At 41.9% G+C, this 18764-nt stretch overlaps 1 protein-coding gene across 1 annotated transcript in view; it reads left to right on the top strand.

Annotated features, from left to right (window-relative positions):
* The window catches only part of TTC28 (tetratricopeptide repeat domain 28), a 611240-nt gene that overhangs the window by 145235 nt on the left and 447241 nt on the right, over positions 1 to 18764 (top strand). The window lies entirely within an intron of this gene.

Genomic DNA, 18764 nt, shown 5'->3' with positions numbered 1-18764 from the left:
TTACCGATGTGGATTTCAAATCTGTGTCAAAAAAGTCTGCAGCCCTGTGAGCGCAAAAGTGGATTCCCTGTCAAAACAGTAGGGCACGTATTTTGGTGTGGAATACATACTGAAATCCACATGACTTTTTAGCCATGTGAACATGCCCTAAGAAGACAAACAAAATCAGCACCCATAGTCTCAAGCTGACTATGCACATGCAGTAGCTGTTGGCTGATCTTACCAGAGCTAGCCGAGCATGCATGCTTGTTTCATTGGGCAGAGGGTAAGAATCCTGTGGGAGCAAAGGATTTGACATAAAAACCAGCATGCCCAATCCTTTTCCCCTGACAACTCCTGTCAAGTCTCCATAGACACTAGATCCGGTTCAGTCAACGTTTATCTAATGTGTGTGGCCCGGAGAATGATCGCCATACAAACTTCAGCATTATTTAACCCCTTAAGGACACAGCCTTTTTACACCTTAGGACCAGGCCATTTTTTGCAAATCTGACCAGTGTCACTTTAAGTGCTGATAACTTTAAAACGCTTTGACTTATCCAGGCCGTTCTGAGATTGTTTTTTCGTCACATATTGTACTTCATGACACTGGTGAAATGAAGTAAAAAAAATATTTTTTTTTGCACCAAAAAATACCTAATTTAAAAAATTTTGGGAAAAATTAGCAAATTTCAAAGTTTCAGTTTCTCTACTTCTGTAATACATAGTAATACCCCCAAAAATTGTGATGACTTTACATTCCCCATATGTCTACTTTATGTTTGAATTGTTTTGGGAATGATATTTTATTTTTTGGGGATGTTATAAGGCTTAGAAGTTTAGAAGCAAATCTTGAAATTTTTCAGCAATTTACAAAAACTACATTTTTAGGGACCAGTTCAGGTCTGAAGTCACTTTGTGAGGCTTACATAATAGAAATCACCCAAAAATGACCCCATCTAAGAAACTACACCCCTCAAGGTATTCAAAACTGATTTTACATACGTTGTTAACCCTTTAGGTGTTGCACAAGAGTTATTGGCAAATGGGGATGAAATTTGAGAATTTCTTTTTTTTGTCAAATTTTTTATTTTAACCCATTTTTTCCACTAACAAAGCAAGGGTTAACAGCCAAACAAGACTGTATCTTTATTGCCCTGACTCTGCCGTTTACAGAAACACCCAATATGTGGCCGTAAACTACTGTCCGGCCACACAGCGGGGCATAGAGTGAAAGGTGCGCCGTTTGGTTTTTGGAGGGCTGATTTTTATGGACTGGTTTATTTACACCATGTCCCATTTGAAGACCCCTGATGCACCCCTAGAGTAGAAACTCCCTAAAAGTGACCCCATCTAAGAAACTACACCCCTCAAGGTATTCAAAACTGATTTTACATACGTCGTTAACCCTTTAGGTGTTGCGCAAGAGTTATTGGCAAATGGGGATGAAATTTGCAAATTTCATTTTTTTTGTCTAATTTTCCATTTTAACCCATTTTTACCACTAACAAATCAAGGGTTAACAGCCAAACAAGACTGTATCTTTATTGCCCTGACTCTGCCGTTTACAGAAACACCCAATATGTGGCCGTAAACTACTGTACGGCCACACAGCGGGGCGTAGAGGGAAAGGTGCGCCGTTTGGTTTTTGGAGGGCTGATTTTTATGGACTGGTTTATTTACACCATGTCCCATTTGAAGCCCCCTGATGCACCCCTAGAGTAGAAACTCCCTAAAAGTGACCCCATTTTGGAAACTACGGGATAAGGTGGCATTTTTTGGGGGACTATTTTTAGGGTAAATATGATTTTTGGTTGCTCTATATTACATTTTTGTGACGCAAGGTTACCAAAAATTGAAATTCTGAAATTTCATCTCCATTTGCATTAACTGTTAAGGAACACCTAAAGGGTTAATGAAGTTTGTATAATCAGTTTTGAATACCTTGAGGGGTGTAGTTTCTTAGATGGAGTCAGTTTTGGGGAGTTTTTACTCTAGGGTGCATCAGGGGGGCTTCAAAAGGGACATGGTGTCAATAAAAAAGGCCATCAAAATCGGCCTTCCAGAAACCATGTCGGTCCTTTCCTTTTGCGGCCTCCCTTTTACTGATACAGCAGTTTACGACCACAAATGTGGTGTTTCTGTAAACTGCAGTATCAGGGTAATAAATATTAAGTTTTGTTTGGTTGTTAACCCTTGTTTTGTTACCGGAAAAAACGGATTGAAATGGAAAAGTGCCAAAAATAGCGGTTTTGGCACCGTTTTTTTTTTTTTTTAACTGTGTTAATCTGGGGGGTTAGGTAATGGGATATTTTTGTAGAGGAGATTCTTATGGACGCGGCAATACCTAATAAGTCTACTTTTTTTTTACAATTATTTAGGTTTTTGACTATATTATCATTTTTGATACAAATCTTTTTTTGGGTATCTCTAAAGTCTAAGGGTCATTTTTTTTATTTTTATCCAATTATCTCATGTGGGGACTCATTTTTTGCGGGATGAGCGGACGGTTTTATTGGCACTATTTTGGGGGCTATATGACTTTTTTATCGCTTGCTATTAAACTTTTTGTTATGTAAGGTGACAAAAAAAAATCTTTTTTTGCACCTATTTTTTTATTTTTTTTTGACCGTGTTAATCTGGGGGGTTGGGTCATGGGGTATTTTTATAGAGGAGATTCTTACGGACGCGGCAATACCTAATAAGTCAACTTTTTTTACAATTATTTTGGTTTTAGACTATATTATCTTTTTTGATTCAAATTTTTTTTGGGGTATCTCTAAAGTCTAAGGGTCATTTTTGTAAAAAAATTTTTATCCAATTATCTCATGTGGGAGCTCATTTTTTGTGGGATGAGCGGACGGCTTTATTGGCACTTTTTGGGGGGCTATATGACTTTTTGATCGCTTGCTATTAAACTTTTTATTATGTAAGGTGACAAAAAAAAAACTTTTTTTGCACCTTTTTTATTTTTTTTTCCTTGACCGTGTTAATCTGGGGGGTTAGGTCATGGGGTAGTTTTATAGAGGAGATTATTACCGACGCGGCGATACCTAATATGTCTACTTTTAATAAATTATTTTAGTTTTTTTGGGTGTCTCAAGTCTGAGAACCAGTTTTTTTTTATCCGATGTCAGTGCTAAATTGGGATATAAATGTAGTACTCCATGGAAGTGTGATACTCCCTGAAGCAACCGTCAATGCAGAGGCCCGGATGATCGGGGCAAGTGTCGCACTGAGTAGTCGTGTCCTTCCGTATCCCCCTCCTGCGACACACTCTGCACTTTTTTTGGGTTCGTCCCTTCTTTCCAGTATGGGGGACCACACCTGGAAAGTGTTGGCCAGGGACGATCCGGGCACCTACAGTTCCCGAGGTACTCCGGCCTGCTCTTTCCCGGTCCGAAAAGATCAGGGCCTTGAGGACTGCCTCATAGAACTGGAGGAATGTCCCTGTGCTGCCAGCGCTTCGGGATAGTACAAAAGAGTTGTACATGGCAACCTGCACCAAGTAGACCGCAACTTTTTTGTACCATGCCCGGGTTTTGCGCATGGCGTTATATGGCTTGAGGACTTGATCAGAGAGATCAACTCCTCCCATATACCGATTGTAAGCGACGATACAACCGGGCTTGAGGACCGTTGCCGCGGTACCTCGCACAGGGACAGGGGTGATGCCGTTACCATGAATTGTGGACAGCATAAGGACATCCCTCTTGTCCTTATACCTGACCAGCAACAGGTTTCCAGTGGTAAGGGCACGGGTCTCACCCCTGGGGATAGGTACCTGGAGGGGGTGGGCAGGGAGGCCGCGTTGATTTTTCCGCACGGTCCCACAAGCGGACGTGGATCTGGCGGCAAGGGACTGGAACAAGGGGATACTGGTATAAAAGTTATCCACGTAAAGGTGGTAACCCTTATCCAGCAGTGGGTACATAAGGTCCCACACATTCTGGGGGTTGAATCCGGGAATCTCGCCCCTCGTATACACAAAATTTGTAAGTGTACCCTGAGGTACTCTCGCAAATTTTGTATAGCTTCACGCCATACCTCGCCCGCTTGGAGGGCACATACTGGCGGAAAATGAGTCTCCCCTTGAACGCAATGAGAGACTCATCAACCGTGACCTCTCTTCCAGGTACATAGGCCTCCATGAATTTGGCCCCAAAGTGATCGATGACCGGCCGTATCTTGTACAGACGGTCATGGGCAGGATCACCTCGGGGGGGACATGCTGCATTATCGGAATAATGCAGACATTTCTGGATGGCCTCAAACCGGGAGCGTGTCATGGCTGTACTGGAAAGTGGGGCCTGGTATAGGACGTCCCCACTCCAGTACAGCCTGACACTGGGTTTTTTGACCAGGCCCATATGCAGCACGAGGCCCCAAAATGTCCTCATTTCGGCTGCACTGACCGGCGTCCAGCCACCGGGCCTGGCCAAAAAGGAGCCCGGGTGTTGAGCGACGAACTGTTGGGCGTACAGATTCGTCTGCTCCACCATCAGATTTACCAGTGGGTCACTGAAAAAATGACAAAAAAAGTCATATTCAGTGTAGCCCACTGTGGAAATCTGGATTCCTGATTGGCCTACAAAATTGGCCTACAGCACCCTCAGGCAAGTGGCAGCACCCCTGGGGGGTCTAGGGTCACACAGCTGTGCTGTGGACCCCAGACACCCTAACTTAGGGTGATGCAATCAAAGTTCAGAAACTAACTTTCCCTTTTTTTTCCCTGCCTAAACCAAACTTTCCCTAGCTGTCCCTATGTACCTGATGGGGTCCTGGGGGGCACAGATCGGGTCCTGGGGGGCACAGATCGGGTCCTGGGGGGCACAGATCGGGTGCAGGCAGCGGTGCAGCAGACACGTGCAGGCAGCTCCTCTCTCCTCCGGCTCCGGAACACAAAAGGAGGAGGAGAGGAGCGCCTCTTTTGAATCTGCCGCCGGACCGCCCACAGACCAATCAGAAAGCGATCCTGAGTGGTGATGTCACCATCACCACTCAGGATCGCTGGATGGTGATTGGTGGGGTGAAATCACACCACCATCACCATCCTGTTCCGGGTTATCGGGACTTCAGAGACCCGAATAACCCGGAAACGCAGAAAACCGCATACATGGGGGGGTCACCGGACCCCGCGGCGCATTTGCTCCAAGTGCCTGCTCAATGATTTGAGCAGGCACGGGGTTCCGATCACTGCCCGCCGTGCGGCGGTGATCGAAAATGCACAGGGCGTACATGTACGCCCTGTGTCCTTAAGTACCAGGGCACAAGGGCGTACCTGTATGCCCTATGTCCTTAAGAGGTTAAGGATCAGTCTGAGATCTTTAGTTCAATTACTTCTGGGAGAAACAAAGGACACTCACCTTGTCCCACCATACAAATTAGACTTTTAGCAGATCTTTCTAGAAAAGAAATGTCACATATTAACACCCTGTATGTGAATATTCTAGCTCTTAGCACAGTGGACTGTTTTGCTTAAAAGGGCTACATAACATAGTACATATAGCCGAAAAAAGACATTTGTCCATCCAGTTTGGCCTGTTATCCTGCAAGTTGATCCAGAGGAAGGCAAAAAAAAAAATGTGAGGTAGAAGCCAATTTTCCCCACTTTAGGAGAATAAAAAATTCCTTCCCGACTCCAATCGTGCAATCAGAATAACTGCCTGGATCAACGATCCCTCTCTAGTAGCTATATCCTGTAATATTATTACACTCCAGAAATACATCCAGGCCCCTCTTTAACTCTTTTAGTGAACTCACCATCACCACCTCCTCAGGCAGAGAGTCCCATAGTCTCACTGCTCTTACCGTAAAGAATCCTTTTCTATGTTTGTGTACAAACCTTCTTTCCTCCAGACGCAGAGGATGTCCCCTCGTCATAGTCACAGTCCTGGGGATAAATAGATGATGGGATAGATCTCTGTACTGACCACTGATATATTTATACATTGTAATTAGATCTCCCCTCAGTCGTCTTTTTTCTAAAGTGAATAACCCTAATTTTGATCTTTCAGGGTACTGTAGTTGTTATTACAGTCCAGTTATTACTTTATTTGCCCTCCTCTGGACCCTCTCCAGCTCTGCTATGTCTGCCTTGTTCACAGGAGCCCAGAACTGTACACAGTACTCCATGTGTGGTCTGACTAGCGATTTGTAAAGTGGTTCTCCGGGAATTAAGCAAATGGTACCTTATTGTTATTATATTCCCCAATACCTTTCATTAGTTATAATGGCTCGTTTTGTCTGGGAAACAATCATCAGGGGAAATAAAATGGCCGCCACCCAATCAGTACACACAAAACCTGTCCTAATCACACAGGAGGACATGTTACTTTACAACACAGAGCCGAGCTGCCTCATCCTCCTCTCTGGTCTACTTATCAGGGATTATGATCCTGAATATAGATGATAAGATCTTCAGCTGAATCTGTAGGAACGGAGTCCATAAGGAGACATCAAGTACAGAGGAGGGGGGATGCGGCTAATGAACAGCAGCACTCCATTGCAGTCTCCATTACCACAGACCCACATTACTACAGTCTGTCTTGTCCTTCCTCTCTTTACTTCATGTCTCCTCATGAACCCCATTCCTACAGAGATTCAGCTGAAGATCTTATCAGCTTTATTCAGGATCATAATCGCTGACAATCGGAGCAGAGAAGAGGATGAGGCAGCGCTGCTCTGTGTTGTTCTCCTGTGTGATTAGGACAGGTTTTGTGTGTACTAATAGGATTGCGGCCATTTTATTTCCCCTGATAATTGATCCTTAGAAAAAAACAAGCCATTATAAGTAATGAAAGGTATTTGGGAACATATCTATAATAAACTGATACTTAAGTATTTTCATTGTCTAGATTCCCAGAGAACCCTTTTAATATCCATATTCAGACTACAACTGCGACCAGAGAGAGCCCCCTGATGTGGCTCAGAGTATCACAAATTGCATTAAAGGAAATCTGTCACCCGATTTATGTCCATTATCTACAGTAATGAATGTGTAGTACTGCAGAAATACAGTCCAGATCTCTATTTTTTATTTTCCTACCCCTGGTTACTTCGCTGTCAGCACTCAAAGCTGCACTGAAATACACAGTCCTTACTGCTGTGCCGTTGTAACGTAATGGAGAGGACACATGTGCGCATGCACGGTAGTCCTGACAATTTATTTCAGGGCAGCTTTGAATGCTGACAGCGAAGGCTGGGGGACAGTAGAAAAATAAAATATACTGATCTGGACTCCATATCTGCACCACTACTCATGTATTACTGTAGATAATGGTCCAAAGTCTGGGTGACTGATTCTCTTTAAGCAATACATTGCTCTTATGTGGACATCTTTATCTAGGCTTATCAAAAGAGCAATAGAGATTTCATACTGTTTATCCTAGTTCTAAAACTACTATTATCATGAGGATTACCGTTCAGATAACATATTCCTCATAGGCCTCATGCACACGACTGTATGTATTTTGCAGTCCACAGGTTGCAGATCCGCAAAATACTGATATTGGCTGCTTTGCATTTGTTGTGCATTCGCATTTTTTGCAGACACATTAGCTGCAATGGTTCCATGATCCACATTTTGTGGCCAAGTGTAGAATATGTTCTGTCTTTTTGTAGAATGGACATTCAGATGCAGAAAGCATACCATCATCCATGTGCTTTCCACATCTGTATGACATTCTACAAAAGAAAGAATTTCAGCAAATGAAGACCACAGACCTATTCAAGTCAATGGGTCCGCAAAAAAAGTGTACAGCACATGGACCACATCCATATTTTGCAGATCCGCAGTCTGCCAGCTATAAAATGGAGAAGGTCATGTGCATGAGGCCTTACAGTACCAATTAGCTGCCAGTGGATTACATATCTATATAGGAGATCAATTTTAAAACTGGGATCTGAAGTCGGCTTAAGTACCCAGGTACCAGTAGGTACCGAAGCCAACTTTGGATCCCAGTTTTAAAATTGTCACGAGACTTCGGAGATAATGAATTTCACCTCCGTGGAGCCCATACATTTGAATGCTGTACAGAGACGGATCTCCGTACAGAATTCAAACAAAGTTTTGACCAAAGCAAGTTCAGATCTATAACCTAAAGTGTGTTTTGCTCACCACTAATCAGGCGTGTCGGGAGTTGGACCCCCACCAATCTGATATTTATGACCTATCCTAGGGATTGTCAATACACTAGATTGTCAATACTTCATATAACTCAATTGCTATTCCATTTAGTCCACTGATATCTCCATATGTAGAAGTTGATACATTGGTGTTTGATATTTTTACCTTGATGCAGCTCTGCCGTTATGTTTTTGTTAAGTAGTTGTCATCTGTGATGATGTTGGCACTTGTGCAGCTAATGTTTCCATGAGACTCCAGTACGTGACCACTAACACTATGATATTAAATGTAGGAAAGCATGCTATGACTAAGAACTTAATAAGAGAAATGCAGAGTTTTCATACTATGTGTTTCTTGCATTTTTTTTAAATGATGAAATATTGTTTTAATCCCATCTTTAGTCACGTTCTGGATGCCACCTGTTCTTTTCTTCACTAGGCATTTTAATCCCTATGATTATAGGCTTAAATGACTAATGAGTATGTGAAGACAAAAGGACCCGTGTCACATCTTTATTTCAGTGATCACTTGAAATTTTAACTTTTATTGGATTCCTTTTTTATAATTTATAAACTGTTTGCATCTCGAGCTGTCCAATTGACCTTCCATTAAAAGTAAACGCCAAATTGACAAGTCTTGTGTGTGCTGGGGCTGTGTCCACTCATAATCTATTTATGTGGCTTCCCATATGTCTGCTCAGCTAGCATTTTACATACTGAAATAACAGTTTTATAATATCCCGTATATATGTTAGGAGGTTATCATGTGCAAAACAGGATTCAAAATAGAAAAAAGTCTTAAAAACCTTACATCCGTATTTAGTCCACATTCATAATTCATCTAGAGACACTTACATTATTATGCATTCAATTGCACTTTCTGCTTCTTTTTACACTCGACTGACGTTTTCCTCTGACAGCATAGTCCTCAAGCATCAGGGCAGCATACTGGATTAGAATACAGGATAGGAGAGCTACCAATGTATTACATCATGCAGACTCTATTTATATGTAAAGCAATGGTGAACAATCTACTACATTATTACCTTAAAGGGGTTGTCCCGTAAAAAATATTCTACAGTGTTCAAACCAGCACCTGAATACTTTTGTAATTGCATATAGCTAAACATTTTGAATAGTCACTGAGTTATTCAACAAACTGTATCGGTATAGCGCCACCTGCTGTTTGTTCTTTTTCTTATTTCTTTGTCCTGTTCACTAAGAAGGCCGCACATGCTCAGTTTTATCGTTCAATGGCCTCCTGAGCTGTGATAGGGAGAGAGCTGCAGTAGAATGGACATGCCGTCTGAGCTGCCAGCTTGATCTAAATCTAGCAGAGCAATTCATCTGGAGATCTCTGGCGCCATGTGGGGTACAGGACTGGTTCTAGCTTTATCAGAAAGAGATTTTCACGTACTATATGATGTCTGATTTTCATTTTTTATATTAGTCATGGGATAACTCCTTTAAGGGATAGGCTTTCATTTGAAATGCCAATACAATATGTCCTAAATATCTGATTTTGGGTCTCCAATGCACTGCGTAAAATGTCCTGTTGTGGCTGTAACAAGACAACTCCCTTCCCCACCAAACTTCACCATCCTTGTACCTGTGTGTTTCTCTATGTGTATGAAGTTCTTATGAAAATATAAATTCTTCCTTACTTAAAGAGGTTGTCCAACAAACAATATTCTGCATTTGTAAAACACAGCATCTGAATATTTTTGTAATTGCAAATAAATAAAAATGTTGTATATCCACCTGCTTTTTATTTTTTCATATTTCCTTGTCTACCTTGCTGAGGTAGACGCACATGATTAGTTCCATCCTTCGATTCCATCCTCCTGAACTGTGATAGGGAGAGAGCTACAGAAGAAAGGACATGTTTCCTGAGCTGCAGCAGAAAGGATATGCCCCCTGAGCTGCCAGCTTTATATAAATGGAGCAGAGGAACTGGAACAATGAATAGGCAGAGTCCTGGATCAATGTTAGGTACAGGGCTGGTTCTAGCTTAGTTATAAAGAGACTGCCTTTTAATATTTGATGTCTGGTTTTCATTTTTTTTTATATTAATCATGGGATAACCCCTTTAAGAGGCACAGGAGTGTAGTGATATAGTAGATAAATACACAATGATATTTTGCTGAAAAAAAATTCCCTAACTCACAATTCCTGTCTGTTCTATCTGTGTGTGTGCCGTGTGCAGACTCTCCAGTGTATTCTGCTTCACACTGCTTTCCTTGCTTCCTTCTTATAAGAGCTGAGAGGTAGAAACCTATCACAATCAGGAGGCAGAGGAGACAGGCTGAAGCTGCACAGCCAGCTACTCTCCTGTGCAAAAACATATGGTAAAAGAATGGCAGCTCAAAATCAGCCCTAAGTCCCGTGCGTTTTTAGGATTGGTTGGGATCCCAGAAGTCGTATCCCTAGCAGTATGCCATCACTTTATAAGGTGAGTAATAAGGTGGAGTAATTATTTCAGAAGACTTAAAGGTGGGAAGACAATGTAATAAAGCAGCACGAAATGCAAGCAGAATGCTTGGATGTATAGGGAGAGGTATAAGCAGTAGAAAGAGTGAAGTGCTTATGCCGCTGTACAGAACACTGGTGAGACCTCACTTGGAGTATTGTGCGCAGTACTGGAGGCCATATCTCCAGAAGGATATAGATACTCTAGAGAGAGTTCAGAGAAGAGCTACTAAACTGGTCCATGGATTGCAGGATAAAACTTACCAGGAAAGGTTAAAAGACCTTAATATGTATAGCTTGGAAGAAAGAAGAGACCGAGGGGATATGATAGAAACTTTTAAATACATAAAGGGAATCAACTCGGTAAAGGAGGAGAGCATATTTAAAAGAAGAAAAACTACCACAAGAGGACACAGTTTTAAATTAGAGGGGCAAAGGTTTAAAAGTAATATAAGGAAGTATTACTTTACTGAGAGGGTAGTGGATGCATGGAATAGCCTTCCTGCAGAAGTGGTAGCTGCAAATACAGTGAAGGAGTTTAAGCATGCATGGGATAGGCATAAGGCCATCCTTCATATAAGATAGGGCCGGGGCTATTCATAGGATTCAGATATATTGGGCAGACTAGATGGGCCAAATGGTTCTTATCTGCCGACACATTCTATGTTTCTATGTTTCTATGGAATACAACTTTATTGTTGATCTGCTCAGTAAGTAGTATTTGTCCAAGCTGTAAGTTTTGTTTCGCACATGAAGGTTGCAGCTTGCCGCGGAGAATTCTTCATTTGCTTATTTAATGGCTCAGTGTCGGTAATAATGCTTATGGCTTTGAGACCAAGCCAGAAGAACGCATCCATGCTATTTTGTAGTACACATTATAGTGCTTAATGAAGATGAGATTGCAGATAGCACTTTACAAAACCATCACAAGTAGTTTTTTTCCTGGCTAGACAGTGCCTTCCGCTTTTATTGCTTATTATACTAATATGATCCTAACTTCAAGTTGACAGTCCAAAGCTATGATCTATTTCCTAGTGCAGGTTGTTCTGTACAATAATTACTGCTATATAGTGCTCTAATTTATTTTTATAGATAATTAGCTATTGTACAGCCATATCAGTTAAATCATGCTCTGTCTTTAAGTGAAAGGAGAAAACATATTAAGAAGCATAACTCGGGAAATGGGTGTTTATGACAGCCAACAAATTGTGACTGGAAAAAATGTGTAGGCACAGATAAGGGTCATGAGCTGTACCTGGGTAATGTGCATTTACAAAAGGATATTTCATATTAATCATATATATCAGTACAGACATATGAGAAACTAAGTCTTTCTTCTAGGCTGTTTATTAAGGCTTGTTCTAATACAGAATTTTTTGTTAATGCCAAGTACTGTATTTAACTAAAAGGCAGGCTGCCCACATATTGATGCTTTGAGGAAGCAAGTCCTGGGTTACTTGTATATATAGAAGCATAGTATGGATGCATTTCTGCACTCATATTACGGCTGCACGTCCCGGCCCATCCATGGGTCTAGCCGAACTGACACTTCATAGGCATCTGGCCATAGGACCTGGGTTTTACCATGTACATATGTCCCTTTTCATTGTTTTCTCCATTGTTACCATGGCAAGTAAACTAACGATTATTTGGTTCTGACATTAGTTCATGTAGTTCATGAAGTTCATGAAAATTGAGCAATTGCCTGAGATGCACCCAAAACATCTCTAGAGTACCAATATTTAAAGTGTATTACCTATCACCATTTATTTCTAAGAAACACTAATTTAAATAATATTGAGCATCTTCTAAGGTCAAGTTTACATGTTGTGGGGACATTCTTTTGAGCTTTTCTCTGCGTGTGGAAATACCAGTCTACTGTTTTCTAATAAAAAGAGAAGGTTACGTAGATCTTGTGAGGGCAGAGACTTTGTTTTATCTGAAACCTGCATTTAAAGGGTTATTCTCATCTTAAAAATTAATAGTATATTCCATTGAATGGGATTTTATAGAATCCTATGCACAGACGGTGTCTAGGAGAGGCACTCTGCAGGGAAAGGGGATGCAGAACTAAATCAGCTTTGAGTCCTCTTCATTCTCAGGAGTAGTGTGGGTCCCAGTGTGTGGTTCCCTACTAATCATAAAGTGGTCATATGTTAAAACTATTCCATCACTTTGAGGGAAACCCAGGTATAGCTGCTGGCCTCACTACTGGAATAAATACATGCCTGAAAGACTCATTCATAGACAGTGCCTGGAAGCTGCATGACCTATGGGCTGTATGACGCTGGCTCACCCTGTTAGTATTGAAGTACCTAGGTGAAGTGACCATTATACTATTGTGGACAAAGTCTGTCATCGACGACCCTAGCTGTGAGTACAGATCCCGACAATATATAGTGGTGCAATATTAATTGGTTCCTTGAAACCAATTAATATTGTACCATTGTAACCATTGTAAATTGAGTAATTGGCTCCAAAGCCCCAAGATGTCATCCACGATAAGAGAAAATTAAGATTTAAGAAAAATAAGCAGATAACTAAGAAAGATAAAACCAGTCCTTACATATAACAGTCAGGAATAGCTGCTAACTAGCAACTTTAATCGGTGGGGGTTGTCTACCTAATGACATGTGTATGTAACATCAAATATGTAGGCAAAACCATTAGAGAGTTGAGAAGACGGATTGGGGAACACGTTCTGGATATTTCTAATCTCAAAGACACCCCAATTGCGCGCCATGTGCTTGATCATCACAGAGGGAACACTTCATCGGTCAAATTTCAAGTGATCGACTCTGTGAAATTATCTTCTAGGGGTGGTGATTATGATCGCATTTTGTTGCAAAAAGAGGCAAGATGGATTTTTTCATTAAATACCATCAAACCAGCAGGCCTCAATGACGCGATCTCATTTGTTCCCTTTTATAGGATAATAACTTTTTGGGTGCATTTTGCACCAGGTCTTTGCTTGACAAAACCATAATGAGAGAGTTATTATGAGCTGGATGGTTTATTCCTCATGCATTTTATGCGATCGCTCATTCACATGCTGTTCTATTCTCAATTCTTTCCAGCAATGAATGAGTTAATATGAGCGGGTTGTCCATTTTGGATATCCATTAGGTTATGTGTCTGCTCGTTACCATATCCCTCCATTGTGAATCTGTATATGGATTAATATGGTGCGACATTGCAGTGACATTATGTCAAGCCGCCTTGTAATTCCCTTCTTTAATACGGCGCCTTCCCTGAGACCCATGTAGTTCCTCCTCTGCTCAGTGATTGGTTGGCATGGAGCGAGCCTCCTTAACCTGAATGGCTGGGAGAGGGGGGCGTGTCTGGCAGGGCGGGGTTTCTCCTGTAAATCTCGGGCGTTCTGTGGGCCGCTTTGCGGCCATTACAGCGCCAATGTGATTGCACACTAGCACGCTACGCCTCAACCTAGAGGTGTGTAGCTTTAGGCAGGACAGTTGTCTGTTGTTGAAAGCATCGTACCTCACACTAGAGGGACTCGGTGTCAGGCAGGGTACCTTACTGTTCCATGTCATCTACCGCCTCTGCTTAACACCATCGCAGAGGCTGTGGGCTTTGATATAACGGCAGGACAGTGGTCTGTTGTTATAAACACCGTACCTTACACTGGAGGGATTCGGTGTTAGGCAGGTTACCTCACTGTCTCATGTCATCTACCGCCTCTGTTTAATATCACTGCAGAGGTTGTGGGCTTTGATATAGCATGGTGCATACAGCTCCTGATGAAGTGCAGCATTTATGCATGGAAACGCGTTGAGCTGATAACATATAGGACTGTGTCAGTGCAATCCCTTCTCCATATACCACTTTGGAGTAAGGGCTAATGCTCTGCCGCAATCCTGCACCGTTACTATCTTAGTGCAGTGAGTGCATGCGCGCTTACACTCACTGTTAGGAGTGTCACTTGGTGGTTTCACAGCACCAGGGATCCTCCCAGATAGTTTTTCACCTGGGTTGCTTGCGTTGCACCCTGTGGTGAAGTAAGCCCCCTTTTGTGTTGGTGGGTTTAGTGTGTGACACCTGCACACTTTCCGGGTTGATATCCTGGACACAGATGTAGGTTTTTCACAGCTATTAACTTTAGTCAGTGCTGACCGCGGCACTGATAGGTGGATACCCTTTATTTTAATGCAAAATACCTAATAAAATTATTGTTATTTTGTTTTAGCGCCTATCTTCATAATATTTGGTTTAACTAGCAACTAATACAGCTATTTTCCAGGGAAGTGGTTGAATCTGAGTCTGAGACATTGTATGTTGAGTCTGACCATTGTATGATGAAAATATTTTATCCTAACCCTAAAACTGGTGAAAGGGTCTATATAAAATACATTACTACATGACAGCTTGCTGGGGAATTTTTTTTTTTAACTTAAGCTGAAAATACACGGTTTGAACATAGACCTCTTTTAGGAAGGAGTATTGCTACATTACAGTCAGCATGTAGTGAAGTGCATTTACCACTTCTCATGAATTTTAATACAAATATGTCAGAAACTGTCTGGAAATGTACAACAGATTAAAAATTGGATATTGAAGTTGTAACTTCTGTGCTTCCGTAGTTTTGAGAGCATGTATTATGGATTAATAATGTTCAAATTCTCTGTTATAAAAGAAAGTGTTTCCCAAACAGTATGAAAAAAAAGCGCAGTAAAAAAAACAACAACACATTTCAATAGACGTTTCCTACTGCATTATTCATTTGGAAGCTAGTAGGTTGGTAAGGGTGATAAAGATTGTGCCTGGACAAGAAAACACAGTGGTATGTGCTATAATCCATCCACAGTGAAAGCAGTCATTCAGATAGAAAGAGATTGCTTACCAGGGGTTCTTGTATCAGAGTAAATATTTTATACTTGCGCAGTATCTTTGCCTTCCTGTCATTTGCCAGACTAGATTGTCCAATTATGCCCCTTTTATCTGAATATAGTGTGACTGGTTTTCAGCCATGTAGATCCAGACTCCTATGATAGACACAGAAATGCCAATGTGACTGCAGTAGAAAAAAGGGGCAAAAATAGATGTGGCATTTATTATAATTACAGACAATAACTTCATTTATAAAGAGCTTGTGTGACATCAGCCATAATTGAAGCACAGTAAAGGGATGGTTTAAAATAACAAAATAGTCATTACTTATTTGCCGAATCGTCCACTGCTCCAGCGCCGTTGTTCTGGTTCTTCATGATGGCCTTTACTTAAAGAGCTGCAGTGCTGACTTTCTGTCGACAGCACAAGACCATGGTAGCCAATCACTGGCCTCAACAGTGTAATGTCGAGGCCAGTGATTGGCTATGGCAGTCACATTTTGCTGATAAAAAAAGCAAAACAAAGCAAAACATCTACAATTGTTTTATTTCCTTCAATGAATGGGTGCCCTGTAGACCACTGGCTGCTGCAAGGGAAATGTGTGGGGTCACAGCTTCTTCTGGTGAAAGCAGGGCAGGGATGGGCAACTGTTGCAAAACTACAACTCCCAGCATGCCCAGACTGTCTACAACTATCAGTCTACAGCAGGGCATGGTGGGAGCTGTAGTTGGCCATCCCTGACCTGGGGTTTAGGCTGGCAGACCCCCTGCATTAAGAAAAGTTGTCGGCCTAATGAGATGACCCTTTAATAAGGGATGAGTCCGTTCCGAGTAAGTAGAGGCATGTCAGAAACTACATTGGCAAATACCCTGCTTTTCAGACCCTTGCAGATGAAAGTATACTCTATTCCAGGTCATTACGAATATTTGCATTCACTCTAAGGGTCCATTCACACGTCCGTGAATGTGTCCGCACTCGTTCCGCAATTCTGCGGAACGGGTGTGGACCCAATTTATTCTCTATGGGGCAGGAATGGATGCGGACAGCACACAGTGTCCTATTCTTGTCCTCAATTGTGGACAAGAATAGGCAGTTTTATGAGGGTGCCAGCCGGGTGTATTGCGGATCCGCAATACACTACGGACGTGTGAATGGACCCTAAGGCCCAGACTCCAGTTGAAGTCTGTTCCACCTAAGCAGTTACTTGGCAATGCATATTAAAGGGAATGTGTCATCAGAGTTTTTGTTAAATTTTTTTTATTTTTTTTATGCCATTTGCTGAAGAGACAACCCCTTTAACACTTTAATACTGTATAAAGGTGGCATAGTCTTTTTGCATTATCATCAGATCTATCTACAGACGTGGCCAAAAGTTTTGAGAATTACATAAATATTGGAAAAGTTGCTGCTTAAGTTTTTATAATAGCAATTTGCATATACTCCAGAATGTTATGAAGAGTGATCAGATGAATTGCATAGTCCTTCTTTGCCATGAAAATTAACTTAATCCCAAAAAAAACTTTCCACTGCATTTCATTGCTGTCATTAAAGGACCTGCTGAGATCATTTCAGTAATCGTCTTGTTAACTTAGGTGAGAATGTTGACGAGCACAAGGCTGGAGATCATTATGTCAGGCTGATTGACCTGTTAAAAGGAGGGTGATGCTTGAAATCATTGTTCTTCCATTGTTAACCATGGTGACCTGCAAAGAAATGCGTGCAGCCATCATTTCGTTGCATAAAAATGGCTTCACAGGCAAGAATATTGTGGCTACTAAGATTGCACATCAAACAACAATTTATAGGATCATCAAGAACTTCAAGGAAAGAGGTTCAATCCTTGTTAAGAAGGCTTCAGGGCATCCAAGAAAGTCTAGCAAGCACCAGGAACGTCTCCTAAAGAGGATTCAGCTGTGGGATCGGAGTGCCACCAGTGCAGAGCTTGCTCAGGAATGACAGCAGGCAGGTGTGAGCGCATCTGCACGCACAGTGAGGCGAAGACTTTTGGAAGATGGCCTGGTGTCAAGAAGGGCAGCAAAGAAGCCACTTCTCTCCCAAAAAAAACATCAGGGACAGATTGATCTTCTGCAGAAAATATGGTGAATGGACTGCTGAGGACTGGGGCAAAGTCATATTCTCCGATGAAGCCTCTTTCCGATTGTTTGCGGCATCAGGAAAAAGGCTTGTCCGGAGAAGAAAAGGTGAGCGCTACCATCAGTCCTGTGTCATGCCAACAGTAAAGCATCCTGAGACCATTCATGTGTGGGGTTGCTTCTCATCCAAGGGAGTGGGCTCACTCACAATTTTGCCCAAAAACACAGCCATGAATAAAGAAGGTACCAAAACACCCTCCAACAGCAACTTCTTACAACAATCCAACAACAGTTTGGTGAAGAACAATGCATTTTCCAGCACGATGTAGCACTGTGCCATAAGGCAAAAGTGATAACTAAGTGGCTCGGGGACCATGGCCTGGAAACTCCCCAGATCTTTATCCCAATGAGAACTTGTGGTCAATCCTCAAGAGGCGGGTGGACAAACAAAAACCCACTAATTCTGACAAACACCAAGAAGTGATTATGAAAGAATGGGTTGCTATCAGTCAGGAATTGGCCCAGAAGTTGATTGAGAGCATGCCCAGTCGAATTGCAGAGGTCCTGAAAAAGAAGGGCCAACACTGCAAATACTGACTCTTTGCATAAATGTCCTGTAATTGTCGATAAAAGCCGTTGAAACGTATGAAGTGCGTGTAATTATATTTCACTACATCACAGAAACAACTGAAACAAAGATCTAAAAGCAGTTTAGCAGCAAACTTTGTGAAAACTAATATGTGTCATTCTCAAAACTTTTGGCCACGACTGTAGATCAGTGTCGGACTGCCTAGGGCCCACAACTAAAATTTATTTTGGGGGCCCACTATACAGATACATTTAAATTTAGCCTGCTCACACAGCCTCAAGATGCCACCAGATAATTGAATATGGGGGTCCCTGCAGCAACTTTGAGAAGGTAGGTCCTGAGGAAAGGATACTGTCTATAATGAGAAACTGGGGAGTTTCTTTAATAATCTATTGAGTTTTTCATATGAACATAGGCTGGTGGAGGAGCTGTACATTAAATCTATGTATGTAGTGCAGTAAGTCTACTGTGTTATGTGCCCCTTGTGCAGGAGGTGGGAGACTAGGGGCCCACCGGGGGATTCACCTGTACCGCAGTGGGCCTGTCCGGGACTGATCTATATTATACGTGAAGATTCATTAGGTGCTCCCGATTAGACCGGCACCCTTGCAGATCACTACCGCCTCAGCGATGCCACCTCTCAGTTGCATTTGGCTCTCATC

Source organism: Bufo gargarizans, chromosome 1 (genome assembly GCF_014858855.1).
Source record: "Bufo gargarizans isolate SCDJY-AF-19 chromosome 1, ASM1485885v1, whole genome shotgun sequence".
Lineage (NCBI taxonomy): Eukaryota > Metazoa > Chordata > Amphibia > Anura > Bufonidae > Bufo > Bufo gargarizans.
This window is presented reverse-complemented; position numbering and strand designations above follow the sequence as displayed.